General features: G+C 41.7%; 1 protein-coding gene across 11 annotated transcripts in view; it reads left to right on the top strand.

Annotated features, from left to right (window-relative positions):
• Nucleotides 1-1585: 1585 nt before the first annotated feature.
• GPBP1 (GC-rich promoter binding protein 1) overlaps nt 1586-15800 on the top strand; it is a 38497-nt gene continuing 24282 nt past the window's right edge. Inside the window, exons 1-5 of one of the 11 annotated variants that reach the window (XM_049795303.1) lie at nt 2348-3688; nt 4509-4576; nt 5086-5618; nt 6623-6752; nt 7404-7511. The gene's annotated coding sequence lies outside the window, so the exon portion shown is untranslated. Of the gene's footprint in view, nt 1663-2169; nt 2243-2343; nt 3689-4508; nt 4577-5085; nt 6753-7403; nt 7512-15800 lie in introns of those variants that run through there. The other 10 variants (XM_049795305.1, XM_049795301.1, XM_049795302.1 and 7 more) reach the window with 10 other exon arrangements.

Raw genomic sequence — 15800 nt, 5'->3', positions numbered from 1 at the left:
ACCTGTATGTGAACCCTCTGGTCAGAGCTTTCTCGGTATTAGACGTGTCTGAATCGCGCAGCATAGTGAGTCCTGAGATGTTTTAGGTGACTTTTCCTGACAGAGCAAACCCATTAGCTTCTACCTGCTACCGCAGCATATGTCTAATGCAGGTTAAATTGATCAGTATGTAGGTTAGAAATTCGTATTCTGAGAACAATTTTAACAGTGAAACTTGAGAGCGTGGGCAGTTTCGGTACTACGGTCCTAGTGACCACGTGTAGACGCATCAGACTTGGCTCCCTGGCCGGCGCCGCGGTTCACAGTCGGGCCAGGTGGCAGAGCACGGCCCTGCCTTTCCAGTTTGTGGCTTCAGGCTCGGCAACGGACTGTGAAAACAGCAGTGGGGCTGGGTGTATGGTCCGTCACCCTGCCTGGGAAGCTGGACTTCTGCAGCGCAGGTCAAGGTGAATAACAGGACAAACAGTTTCACAGATGAGGTGGAGAAAAGGAGGTTGCAGTGCGGTCAAGGTTGTGATGGGAACCTGGAAAAAACCCCACCGTTGCTGTTAGAAAGTGGAATTGGGGTTGGCTACTCAGAGTTGAGCTGAAGGTAGATGTGACCATAGCAGTTTCGGAGCTTCTGTCAGGTTCTTAAAGATGAATTTCTCATGTATTTTTCTACTTTCTAGGTTTCTCAGTTGCTGGCTTTGAGTACTTTTGCCAGTAACTGTTGCTTGCTAGTAATTTTATCGAATGATGAGAATGGGTTATTTGGACAGCATGTAGATGCCTGCAAAAATGCATTTAAAAATCCTACTGTTTGTCAGGGCTTTGAGACGTTTTTGTGAGAAATCAGTGCATAATTTCAGTTCCTACGATAATTTAAATCTCATAGTGGAAACGGCCACGGCAAGAGAATCCAGACTCCAACGCAGGCTCCAAACCCACGGTCTAGTGAATGCGTTAATCCCGACATTTGCTTCCCAGGCTGTAGAAACCCGTCACGCCTCTCCCGAAAAAGGCACGGGCCGAACGACGGCCTGGACGTCGAGCGTATTTTTCCACCCGTTTGCTTGTGAACGGAAGCCGTTCCTCTCGGTTCCGCGAGGACGCCGATGTCGCGGTCGTCCGCCGCGGCGGCCCTCGTTTGCCCTTTCGCTGCCGGGTGCCCGCTGCGCCCCCGCCTCGCCGCGGGAGGCGGGGGCTCTCCGCGGCACCGACCGCTCCGGCCCACGGACGAGGCGCGGCGGACCTTCCGCCAGGGCCCCGCTGCGCCCGCCCGGGCTGGCTCGGCCGAGCCGCGGCCCGGCCTGAGCCCGCGTCGCGGTTTCGGTGGCCCGTTCGGGCACTTCGGCGTAACCGAGGCGCCGCCGGTGCCGGTGGGGGCTCTGCGCCGCTGCGCGGTTAATTACGGCGGCGCCGGGGACTCCCGCGGGCGGGGCGCGCGCCGGGGATTCCCCCGCCGCCCCGCGCGGAACGTTCGGGATGGTTCCGTGACGTCACGGCAGAGGGGCTCCCGCCGGCGGGGCGGGGTCGCAGCCGCGGCGGCTGCGGCCGGGAAGTCCCGCCCCGGGCTCCCGCGGGGTCGCGATGGGGGCTCTCGCGAGACTTGTGCGCGCAGAGCATCGCGGCTCAGAGCGGCGCCATTTTGGGAGCGAGGCGAGCGGGGTGTGTGTGTGTGTGCGCGCGCGCGCGCGCGCCTGGGTGTGCGCGCGTGTGCGTGCGCGCGCGCGCGCGGCGCTCTCGCGCCCGTGGCCCCCGCGGCTCTCGGGGGGGGGGGGGGGGGGGGCGTGTGTGTGTGTGGGGCCGCGGCCGGGCCCGGGGCACCCCCTCCCCTCCCCTCTCCGCCGCCCCCCTCCCCTCAGGGGCGGTCTGGCGGCGGCGGGCCGGTGGCGCGGAGGGGCGGGGGCGGGCACTGGCGTGCGGTGCGCCGGGCCGCCCCCTTCCCTCCCCCGCCGCGCGGCCAGGCCCGCCCTCGGGGAGGGCAGGGGGAGCCGCCCCCGGGTCCGGCGGGGGCGGCGCGGCCCCCCGGGAAGGCAGGGCGAGCGCCCAGCGCGGGCCGGCGGAGCCCTTCCCGGTGCCGCGAGAAAAGGCCGGTCGTGGCCGGGGAGCTGGGGGGGGTCTGCCCGCGCAGTTGGCGGGCGGGGGGCGGCGAGGCGAGGCGGGGCTTCCCCCGGGGCGGGCTGGGGCTTCCCCCGGGGCGGGCTGGGGCTTCCCCCGGCGGCTCCGTCTGCGCTTCCGCTCGGTGTCCCCGGCCCAGGTCAGCGCCTCCGTCCCGGTGCTCCCTGCAGACCTGTTCGTCCTCTCCAATAAAATGAGAAATGCCCCTTGCTTCGCACCGCACCGCCCCCCCCCCCCCGCCTTTTTTCTTTTTTCTTTTTTTGTTCCCTTTTTTTTTTTTTTTTTTTTCCTCCTCTTCTCGGGGATGAGAGGCAGGAGAAGGTTTTCGCTCTAGGCTGCGTTCTCCGATAAACGTGCCTGCTGCTTTCTCCTGGATGTGAGCCGAGGTTTAGCCGAGGGTTGTGTCCTCGCGTTCGGTTCCCTGGTTGCATGTGTGTTTGCTTTTTAAGACTCAGGTTTTTGCGTTTGTCTAACGCCAGTTCGGAAAGGGAAGACTGATTGTTCTGGTTCTTTTTACCGTAGGCAGTTTGGATTACAGAGGGAGAGAATCCTGGATGTTTGCAGCCTTTTGCTTCGGCTGGTAGGGAGGAAAAAAAGGTGGAAACTGACCTGCAGCAGTTGCTTCTTGTGAAAGGGGAGAAATATCGGACACGGTTCTGGGATTATTTGTCCAAGTGCTTCGTCCTGAAAAGGCTTCTGAAACAATCAGTAGGCATCTGAGAAGTGAATTGGAAGTTTGAAGTCGCAAGCTTTTTCTTTCTAGCAGTGCCGAGCACCTCACCCCTGGACGCTTTTGTCCACATGGCATGGATACACAGCTAAACTTAACAAGTTCTGAATACTTCGGCTACCAAAATAAAGTGCTTTCTTACTTTTAGATACTTCTTTCTTCTAGGCAACATTCCGTCTGAGTCATAGACATAACCAGTTTTGTTAACTGGCTCCAGGTTAAATGCACCCTGAGTCACTGTTGTAGACATTGCTGAAAAGTTTCATGGCAGGTATTTTTCCCCTTATCTTATTTTTTGGATTTTCTGGCATAGCCTTCTGTCATTTTGCAGTGAGACCTGTTTTCTAAATGAAGAATCTAATAGATGTTTGTTTTTCGTTTTTTCTTTTATGTTTTATTTAATATTTTTGTTGAAAAATGTTGTTGCCAATAAGCAGTATGGAGGTATCCAGATAGCTGTTGTTTACAAATGCCTTTGTTACCCGAAGCTAGGAAATGTTCCAGAGTTCAGATGTGAAATTTGGATTTTTGGCTTCACAGTTTGTGGTGTAAAAAGTGTATTTATTTCACCTGGAGCTGATGCTTCTTATAGTGATATGTCCGTGGAATAGACAAGAGAAGAACTTGTCAGAGAAAAAAACACCTTTGTAAGACAGAGAGTTGGCAAATTTGGGAAGTAGCCTTGTGGAATCTGTAAGCAAGAAGGATTGGTAGCCGATTTCTGTGAGGTCAAATCTATGTCAAACAGCTACGAATGTAGTATCAACAAGAACTCTGGATATTATCTCAAGGAAAACAAACTGGAAAAATATAAATCACACAGTACTAACACCTTGTGCGGTCCTCTTGGATTAGGTAAGTTGTGTAGTGTTCATAAATCAACTTACAGTTGAATATACGTTTTATCAGTAGAGTGGTTAAACCAGTAACATTTACTGCCTTGAGGTGGTTGTTTTTTTGAGAATGTTGAAATGAGCTTGCAGAATCAAATTTTTACTTGCTGTTTTTAATAATTAATAGAATAATTCTTTAAGAATTTGAAGAATACACGTATAAAGAGAAATGTGTAGGTAGGAGTGTGATTTTCCTGGGAGTTTAAAAAAAAAGGTACATCTAGACTGAATCCTTTGGTAACTTAACCTTCACATGGATGTTGTAATCTCAACAATGAGCTGTTATAATTATTGAACAGGTCTGCTGGATGGCTTGCACATCTTAATCTTTCCATTTGTTTTAGATGTTTTTGCAGCATGAAAGTACTTGCAATGTAGGGTGTTTTTTGTCTGTGGTTTTTTTCTTTGGTTTTGTTTTTTTTTTTTAATTTCCTTCCACTGTTCTTTGTCACTTACGAAAGCTAGATATTTTTTACCAAAAACTAGTTTACTGCCTGTGCAAACTGGCTTTTTAATGTGCTGTTATTTTAAGGTTGGGTTCAGAGTAATTTCCTATTCTGGAATGAGAATGAATGAGTCTGACCGGTTTGCAAGTATGACATTACAAAAGACCTTCACCTTTTTGGAAGGATTTAAAACAAAATTTAGTGGTGAACTAACTAATTTTGTGTGTTATTTTTAGATTTATTGCTGTCCCCTTCCTCCGATAATGGTTAAATGTTTCTGAAGAGAGATATAGTTTAAATGTTGAAACTAATATGTTTACACTAATGTTTTTGTAGATTTGCATTCAGCTGAATTGCTACTGCCTCAAAGAAAATTAAGATGGACAGAACAACTTAATTCAAAAGTCAGTGGTAATTTTACTTAAGTTCTCTCCCCCCCTACCCCACCCTGATTATTCATAAAGCTTTAAATAATTAAAGCATTATTGGGTAGACTGTAAACTGAGCGTCTGGTAAAGGTGACATATTTACTGTAGTAGCCACCTTTTAAAAACATTTTCAGACCTTCTGCAATACTGAAGTATTAGTAGTAGTGTGCTAATGAAAAAAAAAAAGTTTTTCTCTAAGGGCAATGCAAAGATATTTGGCAAGATGGCTTGTGTTAAAGCCTTGTAGAAAAAGTTAAGCATGTGAACCTGTATCTAAAGATTACTACAGTGTTTTTTCCCCTGTAACTTTTTATTTTGACCACAAATGAAAGACTTGCATCTAAATAAGTTTTTTAAATTCTCAAGCTCACTGAAGTAGTTCTATTCTGTGTATTGTCTTGTAACTATCTGAAAGTTGATCTCACTTGAGTATTTTGCTTTATTTGGATGGCCTTGCTCTTTTGTTATTTTAACTTCTATTTCAGTTTTGTTGTTTTGAAAAAATGGAAGATGTGGAATATGAATAGGAGGCTGTTTCTGTAATCTCTTGTGACTGTGGCTTGTGGGCTCTTCTACATAGAGTCTTTGTGGCTGGGGATTCACTGTATGAACTGAGCCACATGTGAAGGAACCAAACCAACAGAGAAGAATGATCTTCCTCATTCCTTTATTTGTATTAATTTGTGTTTTGTTTGAAAGCATTTGGTAAATGGTAAGATTTCAGGCCATTTCATTTGATTTTTGTCTGTTGTATGGTCATAAACAATAGTAATACAAGTAGTTCCTTCTTAACTTGTAGGAAAAGTGATGTGTCTCTTTTTTCAAGCTATTAACTTGCAGTGCTGTGAGATACTTTTACCTCTTGACAAGACGGTCTCGCTGAAATCAAGGAGCTGCATCCCCCACTTACTATTTTGGGTGACATCTTTATCTGGACTCTTTCCCATCTGGATGTTTTGAAGAGTTTGCTTTTTAACTTCATTACATTAATTCTGTCTTTACATCTCTCTGTCTGCTGGTAGGATAATTCTTTTTTTTTTTTCACTGTGTTTGCACTTGGGAAGTGCAGTTGTTCTTACTTGCATGCAAATGTATTTGACAAGGATTCAGGTGTGTGTTCCAGCTGTGCCCTTGTACCCTAAGCAAAATTCATACTTGGGTGAGGCCTACTGGGGAGAAAATGTCTAGCATGCTGGTCCACCTTAATGCTTTCTTTAGGTTTTCATTTGTGCTGACAGTCTGTTAAGTGGTTTGCAGACAACTATCAAGATAAGGTCCTTGCCCCCACGAGCTTGTACTTAAGGCTTGATGTAACCATAGCTCTTGTACTGGAATAACTGTCAGCAACTTGGCTCATTTACTGATGCATTTATTCCTGTAGAACCCTAAACTGGGTACATTTGTATTGAGAAATTGTCTTGAATGGTGTAGGCTGCTGTACTGCGTGAAAAAACTGTTGGTGGAACCTTTTAAGAGTAAGCAGAGTTTAAACTAGCAGCAAAGCTTAAGTGGAATTACATCTGTAAAGTGATATAGGTAAATTGTGTAGATATTTAGCTTTGTTAGTACTTCACAAGTTAATGTACTTTACACTCCTTCCACCCCACCCCCCCCTCCATTCTAATGAGATTCTCATGTTTAAAATGTGTGGATAAAACAGTGTGACAGTCATAGTTCATTAATAATTTCTGGGGAAGTTGCTTTTATTTATTTTTTAGTACTAGGAGTAAATTCTGTCCTGCAAAGAGAACTAATTGCTGATCTTATTAGAAGCGAACTTGAATGAGACTTGGCATGGGTTTTGTTTTGGCTTTTGTTACTGTGTGTGTTTGAGCAGTAGTATTACACAGTAACTGATGATAATGCCCTATGTGGTGCTATCAACTCTTCCACAATCATCTCCTTTTATATTTTGGGTAAACATAGTCAGGGAAACATCTGAAATACACAGAATTGTTTTTAGCACTTTATGTGTTCAGGATATGTCAAAACTGCTACCTTTTTCAACTGCTTTTCCTTCAGATCCTTGTGAAGACTCCAAAGTACAAGAGAATTCGTGGTGATTTTGTTACATAATGTATGCTGAACAGGGTGGTGATGTTATTGCGCTAACACTTCAGCTTTTGGACTTTGAACTTGCAAAGGGCAGGAGGTTAGCATTTATCTAGCTTTCTGCTAAATGGTACTGCAAGTGTGTAGGGTTTCAAGCAGAAGGAACCTGGCTGTAGTTTACCTTCAAATATGAAGTTATTCTGTGTTATATAATAGGTTTTTTTTTTTTTTTTTTTTTTTTTTTAATTTTTTAATTTTTTTACATTTTGGTACAGTGCAAGAAGGAAAAACTTTTTTGGATAAAAACGATGATTAAGTTATTCGAAGCTCTCTCATTAACTTTGACTGTTTCTAAAACATTTCCTAAAAGATGTTTTTATTGTTGTGACATTAATACTTGATTCACAGAAGTATATAAACCCTGTTGCTTGTGAACCGTATCTATATATAGAAAGAGGACTATACATTAAAGAGCAGTGGTTGGGATTTTTAGAACACCAGTGTACCCTCAAGTTTGCCAACATTATAAATGCTTATGCAAAACAAAGTGTGCTGTAGTTGATTTATCCTCACATAAGGAACTCAAGCTCTAAGTAGAAATGAAGGTGGGTTTTTATTTTTTGTTTGTTTGTTTTGTTAAGTCACTCTAAAACTAGGTTTTAGGGCTGTGGCTGTACTAGAGAATGTGTTGGCTTTAAATGGTTAAAAAATTGACCATTACAGTTTGACTCCATACACTTCTCGTACCTAGGCATGTCATAAGACTTTTGGAAGATTTGGCAGAGGACCTCACTCCTTCCTCAGTGTTCTGCAGGAAGCCTTAGTTGTCATACTTCTTCTTAAAAGATGAGGCAAGAAGGTAAATTAAAAAAAAAAGTATGGGTATTTTCTTCTATTCTTCCTTGTTGTCCAGTGCTAGAATACTCATCATAACAGTTCTGTATTGGATGGTGGGGACAGTGAGACAAACCCAGGAGATATTATTACCTGCTCTGCACTAGCACAGTTAAGAAAGAGGCTTCAGCTGAATTGTTCAGAACATGTTAATGTCTGTTGAACCAGTGGGATAGAAGACCTTTAAAGGTTCAGCTCCCTTTCCTTTTATTGGAGGTGTGAGTCTTTGACAATAAATTTTAGAAAACCAAAGAACTTGAGAGAATTACCATACCCAAACTTAACATTGTAAATTACATGTCTGTAAAACCTCTTCTACACTGAAATGTAGCAGGGGGAACACATGCACACTTTCCTTTCAAAGTATTAAGAGGGTGGTTGTAGAGTTTTAAGCTTATTCTGTTATTGTAGCTGTACATTTACATGGAGAGAAAAGAAAGGAAATAAATAGTCTTCAGTTCAAGTAGTTGTCATGCTTTTGCAGCAACTTGTGATCAGTAGAAATGCTTCCATTTTCAAAAACACCATAAAGCTTGTGTTAGGGTTTGAATATTATTTTCTGTTTTACTAACATGCAAATTTTGGCTAGCAAAATAACTTGAAATTAGATTATTTTACTCTGTTCAAACTAAATGAATCAGAGTAAGGAAGATCTCTAATAAGCTGCGTCTTTAAAAGGTGAATGAAAATTGAGATATATAGGGTTTAAACAAAAGTGTTTAAAGCTTGCACTTGTCAACTTCAAATTAGTGCTATTCTTGACTAGAGATAACAAGGATCTGTTATCACAAGAAATTTTTTTGTTTAAAAGACAATGTGTCTTGTGGTAGAATGAAAAACTTTTGATGGAGTGGATTATTTGAAAGGCCTGCTTAGTTTGAGAAAAATCCTGAATGTTTCTGTTTATGAAGAAGAGAGACTCTGTAGTCTGATGGCAGGGACTTGTGTATCTAGTTTCTTTGCCTAATTCGGGCAAAACTTTTTAGTTTTTCTATGGCTGATGCTAAATAGGTAAAATAAACATTTGAAGCTGGCCCAAGATGGGAGACTTGAAGTGTCAATTTATTCTGTAGCTCATTTTTTCCAGAGTTGCTCTGTTTTAGTTACAACTTTGCTGGCTGATGATGCTTCTTCAGAAAAAAAAAAAAAAAATTACCTTGGCAAATAGCTTTCTCTTTTTGTTGTTATGAAATGCAGTACAGTTGGTGTTTGGCATATCTCTGATAGCAAACATTAATTTTTAATTCCCTCGTAGAAAATTGTGTGCTGCCTTTCACTTCTTATTAGATCGTCACTCTTTTTTAAGATGTCATACAGACTTGCTTATTAGACCCTTCTGAAATTCATATATATGCTTCGTTTGTCTTCCTGACTTAATAAGGATTTGATATACTTGCTGTAGCTCATTACCAAGGAAGTAAAGCAGCAGCAGTAGTAACAAACTTGAGACACTGAATAGTGTATAACCGTTTATTTTTTCTACTGTTATAACAACACTATAGTATACTTCAATTCTGATGGCTTACAACCTTCTTTTAGCCCATTTATAAATATTATACTAAAAATTATGGTGACAAGGTAAGGGTGGGTTTTCATACAAGTGTGTAGCTGAGGGGTGGAGTTAAGTTTCCCCCATGTAGTTTGTGGTGTGCTGTACTTACGGTAATAGTAATCTGTGAGGTATCAGCTAAAAGATCATAGGTATGTGCCACTTAGATATGCGTACATGCTCATCTCGGACTTTCCTGAAAACTATGAATATGCATATATGCATGTGCTTTTCACATTTATTCTGTTCATGGGTTTCTCTATGAAAATCAATAGGTTGAATTTCTAAACTGGTCTTCAGGGAGCATCAAGAAATCTGAATGCATACCTCCCTTCTAATTTTGGGAATTCATGGCCTGAAGCTTCCTTATTTATTTATTTTTTCCTGTTAATAACTTTGCTAATCCACTCACAAGCTTCAAGTATTCCTAGCTGTTTGAATTTATATTGCCTTTATTTTAATCATCTTTCGGCAGTCTCTGAAATACGCGGTGTCACAGAAACTGCTTCCTGTAAAATAACACAGGCTATTCACAGAGCATGAGAAGTATAGAAGCTGAAAATGCAGAACTATTTTTCCTTGTTTCTAGCTTCTGGTGAGATGGGTTTAGCTGTCTTCTTTTTTTTTTCTTTCCTAATTTTTAGCATTATTTTAAAATTTGTTTCTCCTATCAAGTTTTGGTCAGCTCCATTTAAATTAGTTGTATTTATTAATGGTAAACCCAAATGGTAAGATGCCAAATGCATAACAATCTTCTAGTAAACTAAATTTTTAGATTGTAGGTGGTTTGGCTATTTTACTATTATGCTGACCAGCCTTTTCCTTATTATATTGATGTCACCATTTTTATCTGTTTCTTTGTGTTGGGACATTATGAAAAAGTAAAGCTGTTTTTATTTATTCTGGTAGTTCAGGCAAATAGTGTTACCAAATGTATCTTGCCAACAGTAATGAAACCTGTCTTAAATATTGAAGACAGCTTTCTGGGCTAGGGAAGTATTTTTGTTTTGTACACTTGAAGAGACCTCCCTGAAGTTGGATCTCTTCAACACCAGTGGGACTGTCTTTCCTCTGCCAGCTAAATACTTGTTAGACAAGTTAGACAACATGCCCTTAAAATTGGGTGGGGACTGTCTCTGATCTCATGTCATTGTCATCTTAAAGTTCTGCTGTACTTTTTTCTCCTCCCTGGAGAAAGGATCAGGTTAGGGAACACTTAAATAAGATACACTTAAATCCATGGGGCTTGGCAGGGTGCTCCGGTGAGTGCAGAGGGAGCTGCATGATGTCATTGCAAGGCCATTCCTTATTATCTTTGAGAGGTCTCAGTCATTGAGAGAGGCTTTTGAGTACTAGAAGAGAGCAAATGTCAATCCTGTCAGCAAGAAGGGTAAGAAGGGAGGAGCCAGGGAGCTACAGGCTGCTCAGCCTCACTTCAGTCCACGGGAAGATGGTACAGCAACTAATCCTGGAAACCATTTCCAAACACTTGAAGGACAGGAAGGTGAGTGGGAGCCATCAGAATGGCTTTATGAAGGGGAAATCATGCTTAACCAAGCTAATAGGCCTCTACAATGAGGTGACTAGCCTGGTAGATGAACAGAGAGCAATGGATGGTGTTTATCTTGACTTCAGTAAGGCTTTTGACGTCATGGACGTCTTCCATGACATCCTCATAGAGAAGCTGACAAAGTATGCGTAGAGGAGAGAATGATGAGGTGTGTCAAAAACTGGCTGAATGGCCAGGCCCAGCCGTCAGGGTTGCGATCAGTGACACAAAGGCCATTTGAAGGAAGCCATTATTGTACCCCAGGGTTCAGTAGTGGAGCTTGTACTATTTAACATCTTCATTGAAGTCCTGGTCAATGAGGCAGAGTTCACCCTCAGCAAGTTTGCAGATGATACAAAATGGGGAGGAGTGGCTGATACACTAGGTGTTTGTGCTGCCATTCAGAGGATCCTGGACAGGACGGAGAACTGGACAGAGGATCCTCATGACATTCGGCAAAGGGAAAATGCAAAGTCCTGTCTGTGGGGAGTTGTAGCTGCATATGCCAGTACATGCTGGGGGCTGACTAGCTGGTCAGCAGCACTGCAGGGAAGGACCTGGGGGTTCTGTTGGTCAGCAGGCCAACCATGAGCTAGCGATGCATCCTCATAACAAATAAGGCCAACATCTCCCTGGGCTGCGTTAGGAAGGGTGTTGCCAACAGGTTGAGGGGAGCTTGTCTTTCTCCTCTACTCAGCCCTGGTGAAGCCACATGTGGAGCCCTGTATCCCATTATAGGCTCCCTGGTACCGGAAAGATGTGGACTTAGTGGAGCGAGTTCAGCAAAGGACCACAAAGATGATTAAGGGATTGGAGCATCTTTCCTGTAGGGAGAGGCTGATACTCTTTTTGATCTTCTAAGGAAGTGCAAGTTGGTTCTCAGTCTTTCGGAACATTCTCTGGATGTTATAGTTTAATTTTCAGAAGATACTTTCCAGATTTAAAATTGGTAAGGCATCAAGCTCATATTTTTCTCATGTAAAATACTGTGAAGGTAAAAACAGTGAGGGAGACTTTATCTTTGTTAATGCTATTGATGGGACTACAAACTGTTGGGACAAGTAGACAGTATGCCCTTAGAAGAATGGTACAAGGTAGCAATGCTTTGTTACAAAGTGATGCTTAAAGTTCATAACCTTGTCTGTGATAAATTGAAGAGTTGTGTTGTTGAGACATTCCTCCTGTAATCTGCAATGGGTGTGGAACTGGGAAAATAAAAGGTAGAGTTGCGTGTTTTTACACTTGAGTCTTATGAGTTGCAAAATTGTTACAGTGTTTATCGCTAAATATATTAAAGATGCGGTACTAAATGCATTTCCTCTAGTTAGAGCTATTTAAGCCAAATAATGAAAATAGTTTCAAAAAAATCACAGCATGCATATTACCTTATAGGCCACAGCCCATTCAAGATTCTGTACTTTAATAATCAGGCTCTTTTTTTCTTATTTGACTTGTTTATAGAAAACAAAACATGGAACTAAAATTCAGAATGCTTTGATTACATCTGCTTGCTCTGCTCTTTGCCCTTGGAATATCCCGAAAGAGAATTTCTTTCCCACCCCATCCCTCTGCCTCCCTCCCCTGCCATCTGTGGGCTCTCTTGTCCACTTGCACAGCCAGTGTGGAGATTCCCTTGAGATGAATTCTCATGGGAATCACCTTTTCCAACTTCTGAAGGGTATTATGCGCTTCCAGAGATACTGTCTGGCTATTTTTAGTGTTGTGTAAGTAGACAAATAGAGAGAGGATTTCTGATGCTGGAAAGATTTGATGAATGGAAGTGATGCCAGAAGCAATTCTGGATAAAGGATTGTCTTTATAAGGGAGCAGGAGTGATCATTTTATCAGTTTATTCCAGACCTCAGTAGCCTTTGTTTTCTTGATATGTTTTAAGGCCAGGTTGAAGACATTTGTAAAGGAAATGGCGGTCATTCCACTGTGTTAGCAGGAGCAGTGCAGGAGACATCATATGAATTTCTAATATATGAAAGAAGTGAGGTTAGATGATAAGTATTCCAGTGTTTGAGTTGGAGATTTTTTTTTTATTTTAAAGCTTTGTCAGGTCTAGTTGTTTCAAGCATTTTATAGATGCCTGGCATGGAAAATAAAAGTCTAGGTCTGTCTTCTCACCTTATCCCTTTTGCTCCATAACTTTTGGCAGCATAACTGCTTCCTGGTTTGGCGCTGCAGCTAAGAGAGTTAATAAATGCACCCGATTCTGTCTGTAGTCGCTCTACAGTTACTCTGTCTGTTATGAGTCTGGTATGTGACTGCACTGTATTTCATTTTTGATGTGCTACACAGAGATACAAGCTGGACTAATAGACGCTCGCTAGGGTTCTGGACTATGCTTAGCCTGTAATGCTCTCACGGTTCACTAGTGATTAGAAACTACTGCCATGTATTGCCAGCCTGCCTGTTTGGTGAAATTGTTCTGGAGTGAAGGAGGGTGAAATCTGTAACCTACACAGTTGTGGTGACAGGAATCCCTAATTTAGGACAAATGGTATGAGAGTGAGCCTCCCTCTATACCCCATGTCCCCCACCCCCCTGGTGAACATGGGGCTGGGGGGGGAAGATTTTAAAATAAATTATTTTTAGTGCAAGAAATTATACAAATTTTATTAAAATGCGAGAAACTCTGTTAAACCCGAGATATATTCCAGAACACTGTTTTGGATAGTTTGTTCAACTGGATCTCCTTGATCTATATATTTCATGCCCCTGTTTTATGTGCTAACTGCATGCGGGTTTTTAGCTTACAAACAAGCTTTGAAAACAAAACTTAAATGTTAGTCAATTTGGTGATTCCATATTTTGTCCCAGCAATAGTGAACTAAAGCTTGCAGGTAATGTGAAAATTGTAAGATAAAGCTTGAAGAAGCACTTTGCTAAAGTAGTCTGGAAGTAAGCTAATCCAAAAGTTCATGAATACAGAGTGTTTTCTGTTTTTGTACCATATTGAATTCTATCTGTGTTATTGCAGAAAAAAAAAAAAAAAGATTTGATTTATACTTTGGTTGTAGTGTGTAGTCTTCATGCTTAAAAAGTTTGGTTTTTAAACACTATATTGATTTCAAGTAGCAGGGGAGAGAGGGGAAAAAACTTGCTGGGGAAAACTGTTCTCATCAGTTACCACCTAAGATGGGAATAAGTGGATTAATTATTACAATGTTATCTTTGTGTACATGCATTGTGCTACACATTAAACTTTTCAGTTACAATTATTAGTTTCTGACTTGGACCATAATAGAAATTGACAAGTTCAAGTATTTGTCTTAAGTTGTTCCTGAAACTTGTTCTTCTGATCTTCAGGACTCTTGAGTCCAGCCTAAATCTACTATGGTTGGTATCTTCTTGTGATTCTTACGGTGTTTTGGATTAAGTCATCTCTCTTCTTGGTGGAATTTACTCCTTCAATTAGCTATAACCACTGTTTAAATACATCCTAGGTCCTCATTTTGTGAGGCAAAGCAAGCCAAGTAGTTTTCTCAAGACTTTTCTTGTCCCTGATCACCGAAATAGTTCATTATTACACCAAGTGAAATTTTAGAATTCTGTGCTGTTATTCTAAGTGTGATTTTACTTGTATCTTTTTCTGTGATTATTTTAGAAAAAAGAATGTAGTACTGCAGGGATGTCATGGTTTAAACCCAGCCAGCAGGTAGGCAGCACACAGCTGCTTTCTCACTCCCCCCTCCCAGTAGGATGGGGAGGAAAATTGGGGGAAAAAAAAGAAGTAAAACTCATGGATTGAGATAAGAACGATTTAATACTTAAAGTCAAATAAAATGGTATACTAACAATAATAATAATAATAATAATAGAATATGATAACAATACTAATAATGAAAAAGGAATATAATAAATAAATAAACCCCAAGAAAAGACAAGTGATGCACAATGCAGTTGCCTGCCACCTGCTGACTGATGCCTGAGCAGTGATCCACACCTCCTGGCCAACTCCCCCCAGTTCATATACTGAGAATGATGTTCTATGGTATGGAATATTCTTCTGGCTAGTTTGGGTCAGCTGTCCTGGCCGTGCTCCCTCCCAGCTTCTTGTGTACCTGCGTGCTGGCAGAGCATGGGAAACTGAAAAATCCGTAACTTAGTATCAGTGCTACTTAGGAACAACTAAAACATCAGTGTGTTATCAACATTATTCTCACAGCAAATCCAAAACACACTGTACCAGCTACTGAGAAGAAAATTAACTCTATCCCATTGGAAACCAGGACAAGGTAAAATAGACTATACTGTTTAATATTTGATTTCTTCATTTAATTTGGTAAGCAAAAGCTAAACTAATGACAGTTGTTTGAGTTCAATTTTAGGTTTTTTGCGGAGTTTTGGGTGTTGACTCTAGGTGTTTTTTCTTAGTGTTTTCACAGATGTCTTGACTCCTGATTCACGCAGTGGCTTTCTGCTTCCCTTTTCTCAGCACATTGTTTCTTTTTCTAAAACAAAGGTAATATATTAAATTTTCCTGAACGCTCTTCAGCTGACACAAATAAGTTTGCTTAAAAAGTAGTATTTCCAGCTGCTTTAACACTGGTGAAAAACAGTTTCTGTCACAAAAGGACCTTATTGACTCAACTATAAAAAACACCATCCCAACCTTTTTTGGATGTTGGTTAAGCATACTTGGTGCAGTGTTCTTACTTCAGCTGCTAGTGTGTCTCAGAGTGGATGACTGAGTTACGTTTACGACAAATATCTTCACTGTACATCACTTGGAACCAGCTGTCCTTTTTCCTTGGCATTCACTACCTTATTATTGAAGATCATACTTCACAAAACTATAGAATTAAATTTTATGTAATTGGGTATTGGAATAATTATTGCAAGTTACCTGAAACAAAATGCTTTACAGGTTTGTCTCTGATCCCCCACAAGAAATAACATTTAAGAACAGTTGGGTTTTTAATTTGTTGTAAACTATTCTACTATCCATAACACAGCAAAACATAAATTTTATCTAAATTTATGGGCTTTGGAAGACTTTCTGAAGTCACTACACAGTACTTGAATCAGACACTAGAGGCTGTTGCTGAGATGAGAATGAATATTTTGACCAGTCTGATTAAAGAAACTTAAATGCATTTGAGTGTTAATAGCATGAGTGAGGGTAGCAGTATTTCAGTATCTTTCTT

The sequence above is a fragment of the Accipiter gentilis genome, chromosome Z (assembly GCF_929443795.1).
Source record: "Accipiter gentilis chromosome Z, bAccGen1.1, whole genome shotgun sequence".
In the NCBI taxonomy this organism is placed as follows: Eukaryota; Metazoa; Chordata; class Aves; order Accipitriformes; family Accipitridae; genus Astur; species Astur gentilis.
This window is presented reverse-complemented; position numbering and strand designations above follow the sequence as displayed.